This window comes from Ranitomeya variabilis, chromosome 4 (genome assembly GCF_051348905.1).
Source record: "Ranitomeya variabilis isolate aRanVar5 chromosome 4, aRanVar5.hap1, whole genome shotgun sequence".
Lineage (NCBI taxonomy): Eukaryota > Metazoa > Chordata > Amphibia > Anura > Dendrobatidae > Ranitomeya > Ranitomeya variabilis.
Genome location: NC_135235.1, coordinates 744,434,406 through 744,449,059, shown reverse-complemented (window position 1 = coordinate 744,449,059; position 14,654 = coordinate 744,434,406). Strand labels below are relative to the sequence as shown.

The window sequence follows — 14,654 nt, the reverse complement described above, 5'->3', positions numbered from 1 at the left end:
TTTAAAAAAATAAGAGAGTGCCATCACAGCCCCCTTGGCCAAAATGCACCGTACAGAGCACGTTCACCCTGGTGATCTACTGGCAGATACAGGATAGATTGCAGGCGACCGAGTTAAGAAGTAGGCCCAATGTAATGTCATGCCCAGTTCCCCAATGTGTTGTCCTTTTTAAAAAAAAAATAAGTGCCATCACAGCATCCTTTGCCAAAATGCACCGTACAGACCACGTTCACCCTGGTGATATATTGGTTCTGGATGAGGAGGATGAGGATAAGAACAAACAGACCAAATCTGTAAGCGTATACCCATGTGGGGTTGTGAAGAGGTGCATGAGAATACGCCTCCCCAAAAGAGAGAATGTATTTGAGGTTATGTTTCGCTGTTTTCACTTGGTGGTGTACAGAAGTCTTTCCCAATCCAGGCCTTGTTCATTTTTATAAGAGTCAGCCTGTCAGCATTTTCAGTTGACAGGCGGATGCGCTTTTCTGTTATAATTCCACCAGCGGCACTAAAACCCCTCTCTGACAGAACGCTAGCAGCAGGGCAGGCCAGGACCTCCAAGGTGTAGAGCGCCAGTTCATGTCACGTGTCCAGCTTGGATACCCAATAATTCAAAGGCACATAGGAATCCCGGAGGATGTTTGTACGATCTGCAAGGTACTCCCTCACCATCTTCCCAAACATTGCACTTCTTGTGACAGCGCCCCTTGCCTCTGTGCCGCCACGATGGGAATGTCTGAGAAAACTGTCCCAGAACTTGGCCATTGTTCCCCTGCCTGAGCTGGATTGTACTTCTGTCTCTCTCTTGCTTGGAGTCCTTGGTTGTACAACAAACTCTTGACTTCTGCTGCCAGCGTTCTCACATGGGAATTTTCTAAGTAATTCCGCTACAAGGGCCCTGTGGTACTGCAAAATTTTAGTACACCTCTCTGCCTCAGGCAGAAGAGATTGAAAGTTCTCCTGGAAGCGTGGGTCTAGAAGTGTCACCAACCAGTAATGAGTGTCACCCAAAATTTTGATAATCCGAGGGTCACGTGAAATACAGTGCAACATAAAGTCAGCCATGCGTGCCAGACTGCTAACAGGCAAGACTTCCGTGTCCTCATCAACAGGACACCTGATGATGCTGTCCTCCTCCTCCTCCCTGTCCTCAGGTCATCCCCACTGAACAGAAGCTAATACAGATGTGTTTGTAGTACCATCTATAGCACATGAAAGTAGCTCCTGTTCTTCCTCCTCCTCCTCATTGCCTAACAATCCAGGTTGAGAAGACATGAGGCTGGGCTGAGTGTAATCCCCCTGTATGTTTCCTTGCTCCATGTCCTCGTGCTCCGCCTGCAATGCATCCTCTCTGATTGTGAGCAGATAGTTTTTCAGAATGCTGAGAAGCGGGATAGTGATGCTAATTATGGCATCATCACCACTCACCATCTTAGTGCAGTCCTCAAAGTTTTGGAGGATGTTACATATGTCTTACATCCATGTCCACTCCTGAGGTCTTATGTGTGGAGTCTGACCTGAAATTCGATGGCCTTGTTGATGTTGGTAGTCAACAACGGCCCTCTTCTGCTCACAAATCCTTTCCTACATATGCAGCGTAGAGTTCCAGCGCGTGGGGATGGGGACATCATACAATAGTCGGTGAGCTGGAATCTGAAAACGCTGCTGAAGCATGGCAAGGGCGGCTGAAGCTGTAGCTGGCTTTCTAAAATGGTCAGACAGACGGCATACTTTCACTAGCAGATCCTGCAGCTCAGGGTAGCTTTTCAGAAATCGTTGAACCAAGAGGTTAAGCACATGGGCCAAGCAAGGTGTGCGTATGAGCTCACCTTGCCTCAGAGTAGCCATCAGGTTACGGCCATTGTCACACACGACCATGCCTGGCTGTAGGTTCAGTGGTGTCATCCAAACATCTGACTGCTTTTTCAGCGCTGTCCACAACTCTTCTGCATTGTGCGGTTTGTCACCTATGCAGATTAGCTTCAGCACAGCCTGTTGCCGCTTGACTGAGGCAGTGCTGCAGTGCTTCCAGTTTCTGACTGATGTGTTGATTTCATAGATGGAGGATGAAGAGGAGGAGGAGGAGGTGCAGGAGCTGTAGACTGTGGGGGCAACCCTGATTGACATAGGGCCAGCAATCCTCAGCGTGGGGAGGAAGTGTTCCATCTCAAGGTCCAACTGGGTCCCGGGTTCCACTATGTTAACCCAGTGTGCCGTCATTGAGATGTACCGTCCCTGCCCACAAGCACTTGTCCACGTGTCCGTGGTTAGGTGGACTTTCCCGGTAACAGCATTGTTGAGGGCACGGGTAATGTTGTGGGACACATGCTGGTGTAATGCCGGTACAGCACACCGGTAGAAATAGTGGCGACTGGGGACCGAGTACCTTGGGACAACCGCCCCCATCAGGTTGCGGAATGCTTCTGTCTCAACAAGCCTAAAAGGCAGCATTTCTAGCACAAGCAGAAGAGAAATATTAGAATTGAGGACTGTGGCCTGTGGGGCGTTGGCTGGGTATTTCTGCTTGCGTTCCAAAGACTGGGTTATAGACAACTGAACGCTGTGCTGGGTCAAGGACGTGGACGGGCTTGCTGATGGTGCTGCTTGACTGTGGGCCACAACAGGTGCAGGGCTAGAGGCATCTTCACATGCACGGTGTACTTGGGATTGGCTTCTATGCAAAACAGTGGAAGAAGCAGTGGTGTGACCAGCAGGCAGTGGTCCTCGAGCCTGGGGTTCGGCCCACAAAGTCAGGTGCTTTGCTTGCATGTGCCTGATCATGCTGGTGGTCAGGCTGGTTGTTTTACTACCCCTGCTGAAGCAGGCATGGCAGGTGCTGCAAATGGCCTGTTTAGGGTTATCGGCAGAGTCTTGAAAAAATAGCCAGACTCTGGAAGATCTCACAGGTGGAATGGCAACTTCACTCATGTTGGTGTTACAGGGAACGGATGCATGCCCTCTGTCTGTGGCCACCACACTGCTTCTTCCTGCCTGTTGGGGGATATGCCTCCTTCCCCATTTGTGCTGCTGTCCTCGCTACGCATGTCCTCCTGCCAGCTTGGGTCAGTTACTATGTCATCCACCACCTCGTCTTCCACATCTGCACCCTGATCCTCCTCCTGACTTTCTAGAAATTGTGTCTCATCATGGTCCACCTCTTGTGACACTTTCCCACCATTGCCTTCGTGTGACTGGGGCTGGTCAAAGCTTTGGGCAGCTCTACATGCGATCTCATCTTTCCCCACTTCAAGTTGACTGGGAGAGATTTCTGAATCTTGAAATGGAAAACTGAACAGCTCTTCAGAGTGTCCAATGTGGGATCAGTTGTCTCAGGGCACTCGGCATGGTGGGAGGAAAGAGGATCAGGGTGAGGAATATCCTGGCCTCACTCACGGCTACTCAGACTTGACTGTGTGGAAGACAAGGTGGTGGTGGCTAAGTGACTGGAAGCTTTTTCCGCTATCCAGCCAACCACCGTTACACACTGCTGTGGCTTCAATAGTTGTGTGCTGTGGTCCCCTAGAAACTGGGACAGGAATGCCGAGAGAGAAGATGTGGGTCTTTGTTTTGCGCACTTTCACCTTGCCCATGGCCTCATCCTCTGGATGCACCATCAGCATCACATCCACTTCCCTGTCCCTTGCCCCTTGCCTTAACCATTTTAAATGGACTACTGCACTATTTCAAATGCTCAACACAAATGTCTTTATTAGTAGCGAAATAATATGTGATCAGTATGCCTGCAAATCTATGATTTTTCAAACCCAAACACCAGGCAGGCCTCAGCCTGACCTAACAGACTGTATTCAATTTTTTTAAGTTAATTCATGCAAAATAGTGCTGTATAGAATTTGAGTATCACACAGCCAAAAAATAAGTACACCGGTCTCCAATGCCCAAACTAGGAGCACAGAGATATATGACGGCTCTAACGGAAATACCACACTGGCAAATCTGTGGCCTTTGAATTTTTTGATACGAAATAGCGCCGTATAGAATTTGAGTATCACACAGTCAAAAAATAAGTACACAGGCCTCCAATGACCAAACATGGAGGACGCAGATATATGAGGCCTTTTTCAGTGAATTTAAAACACCAAAAAAAAGGGAGCACAAGGGTCGCACAGACAACTATGCTACGTATGCCTGACAAACTATAACTTTTCAACAGGCCTCAGTCTGACAGAACAGACTTTATTTTTTTTTTTTTAGGGGGGGGGAATTTTTGGAAAAAAAAAGAAGGAAAAATAGGTATATAGACAGTAAAGAAGCTGCAGCAGCAGCAGGCGGTTATGGAGCTTTGGGAGGGATGCAGTGGGAGCAATGGACGCACATACAGTGCCTGCAGGCCTTGCACTGATGTGGATATGCTGTGCCCTGCCTGCCTAGCGCTGCAATATCGGGACCCACAAATTAGCCCTAAAAAGGACTTTTGGTTTCTGAGGAGTTGTGGATGTAAGAGTTGCAGACCTACACTCTAAAACCACGATTCTGACCCTATCTCGGCAGCAGCTCTCCCTATTCTCGCTGATATAGGAACAGAATGCGGCGAGCAGGGCGGCGCCAGGTCTCTTATACTCGGGATGATGCTGTACGGCCCAGCCAATCACTGCACGACCACAACAAAGATGGCTGCGGCGTTTCATGGCCTGGCAGACAATCCCTGCACCGTGATTGGGTCTCTTAAGTCCGCCAAAATTGCTGGGTGAAGACTGCAGTTACCGCCGAATAATACCGGAAATGCTCGCTGCTCGCCGAGTACACCAATACCTGGGCGAGTAACGAGTAGTGGCGAGCACGTTCACTCATCACTATTTCTGAACTCTTCCGGAGTTAAAAAATTAGTACTGTTGTTTCTAAATGACTATGGACTTGTTTTCTTTGCATCATTTGAGGTCTGAAAGCACTGGGTTATTTTTATTTTGACCATTTTTCTTTGTTAGAAAAAAATACTAAATTTATTGCTTGAAAATTCTGAGGCATGTCAGAAGTTTATAGAATAAAAGAGCAATTTACATTTTACTCAAAAATATACCTATAGAGAAAAATCAGACAAACTGGACATTTTGCAGTGGTCTCTTCATTTTTGCCAGGGCTGTAAGTATAATTACAACTGTGATTTGTCAAAAATCACAGCTGACATCAAGCCCAGGGTTAGTAATAGAGAGGTGTCTATGAAACACCCCGTTTACTAACACTGTAAGTAAAACTAAAGAAACACAGATTAAAAACATGTAATTAAAATATAAAAACAGACACCCTCTTTCACCCATTTACCCAAAAAAAAAAACACCTGCAGGTTCAATGAGATCCACAAGGTCCAGCGTAATCCACATCAAGGTCCCAAGATGATCCCCTGCTCCAATACATACAGAAGCCACAGTGACATCATAAAACGTGACCCCTCCCCGTGTCCGCCGTACACACACTAAGGGTGGCATGGAAGCCGCCACCTGTGAGGTCACTGGAGATGACAGTTTGCGGTTATCACAGTACCCTCTGAGCTGTCACTTGAGGTGAACTCAAGGAGCACAGTGACCGGCAATACGCATAACCTGGCGGAAACATTGTAGTAGGTTGGATTGCCGGACTGCCCCCTGCGTGACACAGGGGCACTACAGTACGGAAGTCCGACAGTGAACCGTGGAATCATCACAGTGCATCAGATTGGTGAATCACTGTTGGACTGCGTTGCCCACTAGACTTTGTTATATACAGCAAGCTAAAGCTAAGTGGGCAGAAGGACCTGGTGTTTTAGCTTACTAAGTCTGGTATTAAACCACTCCAAGGGACCTGGTCCTTTATCCCACTTGGATTTAGCTTTCTCACAGTGAGCAGGCTAAATCCAAGTTGGCAGAAGGACCTGGTCCTTTAGCCTGCTAGATTTAGTATTAAAACACTCACAGGGACCTGGTCCTTTACCCAAATGGGATTTACCTTTCTCACAGAGAGCAGGCTAAATCCAAGTTGGCAGAAGGACCTGGTCCATTTGGCCAATAATTATAGTATTAACCCCTTCACAACGCATGATGCAGTTACGTCATATATCATAGAAATATAAGAAAAAATATTGATTTTGCTCAATTAAAAAAATACACAAATTGGGACTTGACATGTTTAGAAACGTCTGACCAATCAAAATGTTAAATAATCTGATCAGTAAACGGCATAACGAGAAAAAACTCGAAACGCCATAATGACTTTTTTTGGTCGCCGCAACATTGCAATAAAATGAAATAAGAGGTGATCAAAACATGGTATCCGCACCAAAATGGTATCAATAAGAACGTCCCGCCAAAATAAAAAAAATTCCCAACGGCGATGTGGATGGAAAAATAAGTTATGGGAAGGAAAAAAAATTTAAAAAACGGAAAATCGTCTGAGGGTTAAAACACTCGTAGGTGCATGCATGGAAAAAAATCTGTGGTTGTGTGATCTACAAAAATGATCACCAGTAAATAAAACGGGACGAGGATGAGATTGGCGCAGAATATTGTACACACTGGGATTAAGGGGAAAATTCGTGTGTATAATTGTCACATATAAATAAATATGTAATCAGATGTCATATCTAGTCTGCGGCTCAATATTACTGCAAAAAATCACATGACAGTATTCATATCTATCTATATACAATAAGGGTCCTTCTATCTACTGGGATTTAGCATTCTTATATAGAGCAGGCTAAATCCAAGTCGGCTAAAGGACCTGGTCCCTCTGTCAACTAGGAAATAGCCGACTCTGTGTGAGAAAGCTAAATCCCAGTGCACAGAAGGACCTGGGCCTTTAGCCGACTGGGATTTAGCTTTCTCACAGAGAGCAGGCTAAATCCAAGTCAGCAGAAGGACCTGGTCCATTTGGCCAGTAATTATAGTATTGACCCCTTCACAACGCATGATGCAGTTACATCATATAACATAAAAATATCAGAAAAAAAAATATCGCTTTTGCTCCATTTAAAAAAATAAATAAATTTGGAATTGACGTGTTCAGAAAGGTCTGACCAATCAAAATGTAAAATAATCTGATCAGCAAACGGCATAACGAGAAAAAAACTAGAAACGCCATAATTACGTTTTTTTTTGTCGCCGCAACATTGCAATAAAATGAAATAAGAGGTGATCAAAACATGGTATCCGCGCCAAAATGGTATAAAAAAGAACGTCCCGCCAAAATAAAAAAAAAATCCCAACGGTGATGTGGATGAAAATATAAGTTATGGGAAAGAAGAAAAATGTAAAAAAAAATGAAAATCGCCAAAGAGTTAAATCACTCCTAGGTGCATGCATGGAAAAAAATCTGTGGTTGCATGATCTACAAGTTACGTCATATATCATAAAAATATAAGAAACAAAAAAAATCGCATTTGCTCCATTACAAAAAAAAAATAAAAAATAAAAAATCCCCGCCAAAATGGTATAAATAAGAACGTCCCAGGGCCAAAATAAATAAAAAATCCCAATGGCGATGTGGATGGAAAAATAAGTTATGGGAAGAAAATTTAAAAAAAAAAAAAACGGAAAATCACACGAGGGTTAAAACACTCCTAGGTGCATGCATGGAAAAAAATCTGTGGTTGTGTGATCTACAAAAATTATCACCAGTAAATAAAACGTGTCGCAGATGAGATTGGCGCAGAATATTGTACACACTGGGATTAGGGGGAAAATTTGTGTGTATAATTGTCACATATAAATAAATATGTAATCAGATGTCATATCCAGGCTGCGGCTCAATATTACTGCAAAAAATCACATGACAGGATTCATATCTATCTATATACAATAAGGGTCCTTCTATCTACTGGGATTTAGCATTCTTATATAGAGCAGGCGAAATCCAAGTCGGCTAAAGGACCTGGTCCCTCTGCCGACTGGGAAATAGCCGACTCTGTGTGAGAAAGCTAAATCCCAGTGCACAGAAGGACCTGGGCCTTTAGCCGACTGGGATTTAGCTTTCTCACAGAGAGCAGGCTATTTCCAAGTCGGCAGAGGGACCAGGTCCTTTAGCCGACTTGGATTTAGCCACAACCCTCCACATATATGGCTGCTTTGTGTGCACAGGACCTGTGATGAGGTCACAGGAGGGGAGGAGTCAGGGGTCACATGATCAGGGGCCTCAGTGTATGCAGGACTCTGCTGTGCTGGTTGTCATGGTGCTGGATGAGGGGCAGTTTCTGTGTGGGGTCAGGAGGGGTTTACAGTGTGGATGTAGCGGAGCCGTGTGTGTACGAGGTGTAAATTTCGACGTCTCTATTAATCTTCAGGCAGTTGCAGAATGTAGGGGGAGAGCAGAACTCTCACTGGATGCGGTCAAAGCTTTTGATAGCGTGGAGTGGGAGTACTTGTGGTCGGTCATGAGGGTCTTGGGTTTCGGTCCCATTTTCCTGTCCTGGATGAAGCTTTTATACATAGCTCTCAGCTGTCCCTCATTGTGCGGGACTGTGCCAGTTTTGATGCTTTTCCCCGCAGTCGCTCACAGGACTCTTTGCTTCCCGCAGCCAGCAGGAGAAGCAGCTGTCACGCCCCTTGTGTTAGGCCACGCCCCTTCCCCATGTTCCTCTTCCAGTGTGTGGTACAGCTCAGAGAGGGAGAGGGGAGACACTGTGAGCAGGGCCGATGTTTGGCACAGGCAGATGCCTGGGGCCCCCACCTAGAAAGGGGGCCCCGTGCCTCTGCAGTCCCTGTATGAAGTGCCCAGAGGGTGTGCAGCAGTGAATAATGCTGTGCATTGCTCTATTGTTCCGGAATGTCTCTCCCAAACCCCCCTGGAGAACACCCTCAGTGCGGTTTGTTTTTTACAGTATGCATTTTGTCTACAGTACATGTTTAATAAAGTTAGTGTTATTCACAAAAAATTGCAGCGAAAATCAACGTTGCAACATTTTTTAAACTTTTTTTATTGCTTTCTACGGGTGAAAAAAAATGCTGAAAGAAGTGACACGCTGCAGATTTAAAAAGCGCTGCAGTTGTGAAATTCAGTCAGGAGAAAATAAAAGGGTGCGCAGGAGATTTCTGAAAATCACAGTTTTTGCTGTAAAATGCTGTAAACTTCTTATTTGCAGAAGAAAAAGCTGCAAAAATTCTGCATATGAACATGGCGAAAAGCTGCTTTATAAAGTGCCAGCAAAACATAGATTTCCGAATCTCCTGCAGGCGCTTGTTTGTTTTCTGACTGGATTTCAGAACTGTAGCGCTTTTTAAATCTGTAGCGGGTCACTTCTTTCAGTGTGTTTTCACCCGTAGAAAGCAATGAAAGAATAAAAAAAGCTGCAGATATTGCAACGGCATTTTTCACTGCAATTTTTTAAGTGGTTTTGGTGAATTAAACTATTAGGTCAATATTTTTAATGCAGAAACAGCAGTGGAACAATGAGGCTATGTGCACACGTTGCGGAATCTGCTGCGGATTTTTCCATGCAGATTCCTAAAAATCTGCAGGTAAAACGCCCTGCGTTTTACCTGCGGATTTATTGAGGAATTACCGCGTTTTTTTGTGCGGTTTTCAACAGCGTTTTTACACCTGCGGATTCCTATTATGGAGCAAGTGCAAAATGCTGCGGAATCCGCACAAAGAATTGACATGCTGCAGAAAATACAACGCAGGGTTTCCGCGCAGTATTTTGCGCAGCATGTGTACTGCAGATTTTGTTTTCCATAGGTTTACATGGTGCTGTACAACGCATGGAAAACTGCTGCAGATCCGCGGCGTGTGCACATAGCCTGAGAAACACGTCACCACTTCTGCATTTATCACCCTCCTGGCTTTGGCTTACACATACTGATGTGAAATGAAATACTGACCTAATACTGATCGTATGAATGTGGCCTTAAACATACTGTAGACAAAGCAAACGTCCTCACTCCAAAAAACTGCTGGAAAAAGAGTGAAGAACACCACAAAACAAGCGGAAAAACAGGGGTTTTGAACGCAACGTTTTTACTACTAATAGAAAAGGTTTTGGCTACTGAAAAAAATGCTGCACGTGAACATAGTGTAACTCTGAAATGCTATATCTATGGTGTTACATAGGACTGCAGGTGACATCTACTACATTATCTGTTCTCAGAGAGTTAGCAGTGTTTTATCTGAAGAGTTAAAAAAAGAATTAAGAGGGGGTTGGAGGCAACTCTTTGTCTTGGGCCCCCAATCTTTTCTGACCCTAGCAACGCCCCTGCATACAGCTAATAGTGGCAGACCCGTTGGCCGATATAAGGCCCCTAAATATGGGGGCAACAGTGCAATGTTATCATTTGGGGCCCCCACTTAAAATTTTTGCCTAGGGCCCCACTTTGTCTAAAACCGGCCCTGACTGTGAGGTAGGTAACACCAGGACTTACCTGCGGGACACAGCCTGGGTGCCGCAATGTCAGCAGCAGTGGAGCTAATGCCTGGGTAATCGTGCGTGGAATGAGTAGGGCTGAGCAGGGTGGGATGGACGCTCGTCTCAGCCTCCTCCTCTGTTACTGGCCTCGGCTGCTCAGTGCTGTGTGATAGCAGAGGGACTATCCTCAGTAGTTGATGTCACAGTCCAGTGAATGCTGGAGGAGGAGGAGGAGCAGCTGCAGGTCCCAGGAGAGGGCTAATCACTGTGACTTGCTATTTTTCCCCACTGGCAGCCTCACCGATAATTCCCGTGCAACTGAGCCTCATTGGTGCTGCAGCCTTGTAAAGCCTGACATTAAAGCTAAGCCTGACACTGTATCAGGTGCTTTATAATGAGACAGCAAATCATGGCACAATGCTGGTGGTACGTACTACACAATGTAAATGACACGCGACTCCGCTCCGTACACCTCGTACACATGCGGCTCTGCTCTATACACCTCGTACACACACGGCTTGGCTCCGCTCTGTAGACACACACGGCTCCGCTCGGTACACCTCGTACACACACTGGATCCGGGACGGTTGGGAGGCATGGTACAGGGTGGATGTAGCAGAGCCGTGTGTGTACGAGGTGTATGGAGCATCGGAGCAGCGTGTGTACGAGTTGCACCGCATCTCTTTTCGCTCTTTCTTTCCCCTCTTTCTCTCTCTGTTCCTTCTTTCTTTCTGTCTCTCCTTTCTTTCTCTGTTCTTTCATTCCCCTCTTTCTCTGTTCTTTCTTTCCCCTTTCTTTCTTTGTTCTTCCTTTCTCTTCTTTTTTTCTATGTTCCTTCTTTCCCCTTTCTTTCAATCTGTTCTTTCTTTCCCCTTTTTATTTCTCTGTTCTTTCTTCCCCTTTCTTTCTTTCTCTCTGTTCTTTCCCTTTTTCTCTCTCTCTGTTCTTCCTTTCCCCTTTCTTTCTCTGTTCTTTCTTTCCCCTCTTTCTTTCTCTCTGTTCTTCCTTTCTCTCTGTTCTCTTTCTTTCTTTCTGTTCTTTCTTTCCCCTTTTTCTTTCTCTCACTCTGTTCTTTCTTCCCCTCTTTCTTTCTCTCTGTTCTTCCTTTCTCTCTGTTCTTTCTTTCCCCTCTTTCTTTCTTTCTATTTCTGTTATTTCTTTCTATCTCTGTTCTTTCCCCTTTTTCTTTCTCTCTGTTCTTTCTTTCCCTATGTTCTTTCTTTCCCCTCTCTTTCCTTTCTTTCTCTCTGTTCTTTCTTTCTCTGTTCTTTCTTTCCCCTCTTTCTTTCTCTCTTTCCCCTTTTCTCTCTCTGTTCTTTTTTCCCTTCTATCTCTGTCCTTTCGTTCCTCTTTTTCTTTCTCTCTGTTCTTTCTTTCCCGTTTCTTTCTCTCTGTCCTTTCTTTCGCTCTGTCCTTTTTCTTCCCCTTTCTTTCTCTCTTTTCTTCCTCTCTGTTCTTTCTTTCCCCTCTTTCCTTCTCTCTTTGTTCTCTTTCCCCTCTTTCTTTCTTTGTTCTTTCTTTGACCTCTTTCTTTCTTTGTTCTTTTTCTCTCTGTTCTTTCTCTCTGTTCTTCATTTCCCCTTTCTTTCTTTACCCTCTTTCTCTGTTCTTTCGTTTGCTCTGTTCTTTCCCCATTTTCTTTCTCTCTGTTCTTTTTCCCCTTTCTTTCTCTCTGTTCTTTCGTTCGCTCTGTTCTCTTTCTTCCCCTTCCCTGTTCTTTCTCTCTCTCTGTTCTTTTTTCATTTCCCCTTTCTTTCTCTCTTTGTTCTTTCTTTGACCTTTTTCTTTCTTTGTTCTTTTTCTCTCTCTGTTCTTCCTTTCTTTCTTTCTGTTCTTCATTTCCTGTTTCTTTCTCTGTTCTTTCTTTACCCTCTTTCTTTGTTTTTTCTATCGCTCTGTTCTTTTTCCCCTTTCTTTCTCTCTGTTCTTTCGTTCGCTCTCTGTTCTTTTTCTTCCCCTTCTCTCTGTTCTTTCTTCATTTCCCCTCTCTTTCTCTCTCTGTTCTTTCTTTCTTCCTCAGTACCTGTCAGTGTGCCCATAGTACCAGCCACTGTGCCCTCAGTACCAGTCAGTGTGATCAGCAGTGCTAAATGGGTGCGACTGGGGTGTGGATATGGGTGTGACTAGTTGTGAAATGGGTGTGGTTATGGGCGTGGCCTAAAATTTGCTGCGGCACGCTAAGCGCACTGCAGACTTTGTCCCTTTTTCTCTTCTTCAAAAGTTGGGAGGTATGTTTATACTGCAATCCATGTGCCAGAATTACAATAAATGGTTGTAGGTCAGAGGCTTTTGCGCTGTGTAGGGGAACTAGGCCAAGCTGCCCCCTGTCCCCTCTGTTCGCATTGGTGACAGAACCCCCGGCTATTAAACTAAGGACTAGTGGGGAGATAAAGGGCTTTGTGCATCGCTCTGTGGAAGGAAGGGTGGCATTGGATGCAGATGACCTGTTGGGATTTCTTGGGGATACAGAGGAGTCATTGATAAACGCTATATCTATGATTAACCAGCTTGGGGATTTTTTGGGGCTTCGTATTGTGAGAGATCTATGTTGATGCCAGTGGATGAACTTCCTCAAGCATCCAAAGTGAGTGAAACGAGACTTAAAGTGGGGAAGGGGTTAAATATTTGGGCATGCGAGTTTCAACAAATGTTAGATCGTTTATACCTCAGAATTTGGATCCACTATACATGAAATTCCAAGCAAAAATCAAAACCTGGTGTCAATTAGCATTATCAGTAGTAGGTCGCACAAATCTGGGTAAAATGATCCTCATGCCCCAGCTGTTATATGTCATCCACAATGCCCCGGGGTGGATTCCTCTGAAACACTTTTATAAATTTCAGACTATGTTCAGAGAATTAATTTGGAAAAAAGGCACAGCTCGGATTAAATGTGACACATTACAGAGGGGGAAGGAGGCGGGAGGATTGGCTGCCCCTAACCCGTGGCTGGATTTTCTAGCCTCACAATTGCAGCATCTTAAACTGCTTCAGGGCTCTATGCACATACTGCAGATTACGCTGCGGAATTTTCCCGACTAATGTTGGTAAATCCGCAGGTAACACGCACTGCGGATTTCAAGCGGAATTACCGTGGATTTACCGCATTTTTTTCGCGGATTCCACCTGTGGTTCTACACCTGCGGATTCCTATTATGGAGCAGGTGTAAACCGCTGCGGAATCCACACAACAGTTACTCCTACATGGCAAAACCCAAAGTTGCCGGAAATATTCAGGTTAGAGGGCTTTAGCCCCTAGTGACGAGCAGGGATCCTATTTATAGATTAGCTTCAGTTGGATGGAGACTTTATAAGGTTTCAGCAGTTAAGAGGTTAATTCCAACTACCACTTAAGTATTTTTTTCAGCACCTTCAATTGAGACACGCACGTGTCATGTCATTGGTCTGGTTTCATCTGGAATTTCTGGACCCAAGTCATAGACCACATAATCACGGTGTTTAGGGTTGTGGTTCCTACACATCCTCTGGTTTGTGTCTTGGGTTTTGTGGATGCGGTTGCTGAAGATGCAAACATAAGGTTGGCACAAGAATGTTATATCAAGCCAGGAAAATTATAGCAGCACACTGGTTGGACAGAGAGCCACCTACGTTTAGGGAATTTATGGAAAAAAATGAATCTACTGCTACGTCTGGAAGAAGGAGTATCTAAAAAGAGGAGAGCCCTGCATAATTACTGTAAAATATGGGAGGACTGAAAAATTCACCAAGGCATGGATATTATCTCCTTACTTGGCGATAGCTGGGTAATATTATTACTTGTGTCCAGAGAGATATGTCTGATTAACGTCCTTGGAGTGAAGCATATAAAATCTGTTCCCATAATGTCCTTACTGTTTAAGGTGAAAACTAAAGAACTTGGAGACTTGGGACTTCTCTTTGATAATGTTTATTTGCACATGAGTGTACAAGATTGACGTATTCAGCTTAGATACGTTAATTAATATAATAAGATACTTGCTAATTGCTATGTGGTCTGGAACTAGGAGGGGGAGGGAGTTTGGATGGGTGTTGTCTTTTGTTGTATGTTGAAAAATGTAATAAAAATTTATGATTTAAACATTTTTTTTTTACAAAGAGGACAAACAATACAGCATATTCAGTGCATAAAATTTTCAAAAGTAAAGCAGGAGACTTACTATAGTATACAGAGATGATTTGGCTTAGCGAAGGAGAGCACTGCGATTGGGAACGTCCAGTGAACGGGATCGTACATACACTGATATATATCTTTCTGCATGAACCCAGATCATAATTAGCCTTGACCTTTTATAAGCACCTAAGTTACACCCAGACACCCCTCCTTGATGAC

General features: G+C 44.6%; 2 protein-coding genes across 3 annotated transcripts in view; one reads left to right on the top strand and one right to left on the bottom strand.

The window, feature by feature from the left end:
* LOC143768048 (uncharacterized) overlaps positions 1 to 14,654 on the top strand; it is an 804,459-nt gene that overhangs the window by 282,998 nt on the left and 506,807 nt on the right. The gene's annotated exons all lie outside the window — the stretch shown is intronic.
* LOC143767103 (uncharacterized) overlaps positions 1 to 14,654 on the bottom strand; it is a 415,169-nt gene that overhangs the window by 202,024 nt on the left and 198,491 nt on the right. The window lies entirely within an intron of this gene.